Here is a 2,490-nt window from a genome sequence, read left to right as displayed (position 1 = left end):
TTATGGCAACAACGCTCTGCAGGTCAGAGGTCATCTGCAGGTCAGAGGTCATCTGCAGGTCAGAGGTCATCTGCAGGTCAGAGGTCATCTGCAGGACAAAGTGGTGAAAAGCTGGACGGTTTTAAACCACAAGAAGAATCTAATTGCTGTGGCACCGTTTGGCCTGCAGAGGGCAGCACTGAGACAGTTTTGGGTAAAATACTTTATCATTAAACACTTTTAGTTTAAAATGTGAAAACTGAAACATGAAGCTTTGTGAGAACAAACTGTTCTGCTGATGGCAGTTAGTCACATTACCTGAGTCAACTGTGTAAATGGAAAATTTAACAGTTAAACTGATTTAAAAGTGTTTCATTAGTCACTTTATTTTAAAATTCAAATTTAATTGATTTTCTGAATATTGTCACACATAAAGCACAAACAGCCTGTTCTGTGTGTGTGTGTGTGTGTGTGTGTGTGTGTGTGTGTGACTGGTGACTGGTGCTGGTGCCCCCGCTGCCCCCACCACCCAATCCCCAGGGTGCAGCTATAAATCACATGCATGTTTTAGCATTAATTCTGTCCAGGAAAACCAAGAAGCTTCACCCTGATGCATCACAGAGGCTGTAGTTCTGCTCAGTGAGTCCCAAAAACTGTCCTAGTCCATGTCCTGTTACCTTCCATGTTGTTGAGCACGGCTTCATAGGAAGCTGTGTCTGTCATCGATTTAATCCACTCATTTAACTCGGGACACTTTGTGCTCTTCCAATGTCTTAAGGTGACCCTGCAGGCTGTCACCAGACCGACCATCAAGATCCGTCCCAGTAAACCCAGTTCTGGAGTCTGAGGATCTCTGAGCTGAGCCCTGAACTCAGAGCCTCCGAGATTTTAATCCAAAATAGTGAAACCAGAGAGCAGTCCCAAAACAGGGCAAATATGTGCCCACCTCTTTCTAACATGTCCAACACATATTGTCTGACATTATTTTCATTCTATGCAGTCTGGCAGGCGTATATGATAATATCTATGTAGCACCTTATACAGTATAAATTTACATCTGGCCTCGTTGACATATTTACCACTCTGACCACACATTCAACCATTTTTCTTTTGTATACTCTTTTCTCAAATCTCTCTGCCATAAAAGTTTAATATTTGACGATTCACTACTCAAATTATAAATTAACAGCTTATAAAACTGAGAGGCAGTGTGTCGATCACGCGGCATCCTAATATAGTTCAATATATCATTTTCTACAATCATTTTAAATTTCGAGGTAACAATGTCCCATCTGTAAATTTTTCTAAAAGTTTGCTCGACCTTCCAAATTAAATGTGGGAGTAAGTTCATATTGCCCGTCTTTGTACAAATCACCAATGGTGCATATGCCACGTGAACACAGGTGTGTGTTTTGGAGGCACACACCTGTGTGAGATTTAGAAATCTCAAATGACAGACAATAGAGCTCCTAACCCACCCTGTTCCTTAGGACCATACGATTTTTATAGTTTTATTCTCGCTCTTTTACCTCCACACAAGACATGTTTAATCAAATGTTCATATCTTTTAAAAATATCAAGTGGAATTGTAATAGGAAGCATCATAAGCAGGTAGCTAAACTGAGTGGCGGCGATCATTTTTATAACGTTAATCTTACCCCATAGTGTTAGTTTTATCTTCTCCCACTTTTCAAAGTTTAATTTTTGAAAGCACCGGATAAAAACTTAGTGAAGGTAACGCTTCCAAATCCCTACTGAGTCTAATCCCAAGATACTTCATGCCTTCAGGTATCCATTTGATTTTAAAACCTTTGACCATGTGTGAATGACATAAAGAGGATAATGGATGGCTTCAGATTTAGCCCAATTTATTGGCTACCCTGAAACCGTCGAATCCATCTGTATAGTGTCCATTAGGTGCATCAGAAGGGGAGCAGGTTTTCATAAAGCCTGTCTGATTCTGATGAATAATACTAAGAAGGACTTGCTGTAAGCGCACAGCCAGCAGCTTGGTTAATATTTTACAGTCTACATTTAATAAACTAACTGGTCTATAATCTGCCGGGTCCGTGCTATCCCTATTGGTTTTCGGAATCAAGGTTATCAGAGCTTCATTAAAAGTAGGAGGCAGCTGTCCTCTCTCAAAAATCTCTTGATAGACCTTTTGTAACACTGGAAGAATATCTATATGCTCCTTGCAGTATTCTGATGGAAAACCATCACAACCGGGGGATTTGCCCACCTTCATCCCTGAAATTGCCTTCCTCATCTCCTCTTCAGTAATTGGTGCTTCACACCACTCTGCATGCTGCTGGGTTAGTCCCTAACCCCTTTGGTTTGTCTCGTTAAACACTGAGGATGTATCTAATGTTTGTCTTTTGCTGAGGTTACTAAAGTATCTCCTTGTTTAATGGCAGTGATTGTGCTCAAAAACCCGTTTTTAACTTGTCTTGCTAATAATTTGCCCGTTTTCTCTCCTCCCTCATAGAATGAAGTTTTTAACCTAAACAG

General features: G+C 40.5%; 1 protein-coding gene and 1 long non-coding RNA gene across 2 annotated transcripts in view; one reads left to right on the top strand and one right to left on the bottom strand.

Annotated features, from left to right (window-relative positions):
* The window catches only part of LOC103156304 (formin-binding protein 1-like), a 30,120-nt gene that overhangs the window by 15,334 nt on the left and 12,296 nt on the right, over nt 1–2,490 (bottom strand). The window lies entirely within an intron of this gene.
* LOC107833872 (uncharacterized) overlaps nt 1–2,490 on the top strand; it is a 7,265-nt gene continuing 4,775 nt past the window's right edge. Inside the window, exons 1-2 of the long non-coding RNA XR_001659648.1 lie at nt 1–22; nt 59–2,078. This is a non-coding gene — a long non-coding RNA (uncharacterized LOC107833872). The remainder of the gene's footprint in view (nt 23–58; nt 2,079–2,490) is intronic.

This window comes from Poecilia formosa, unplaced genomic scaffold (assembly GCF_000485575.1).
Source record: "Poecilia formosa unplaced genomic scaffold, Poecilia_formosa-5.1.2 Scaffold473, whole genome shotgun sequence".
In the NCBI taxonomy this organism is placed as follows: domain Eukaryota; kingdom Metazoa; phylum Chordata; class Actinopteri; order Cyprinodontiformes; family Poeciliidae; genus Poecilia; species Poecilia formosa.
This window is presented reverse-complemented; position numbering and strand designations above follow the sequence as displayed.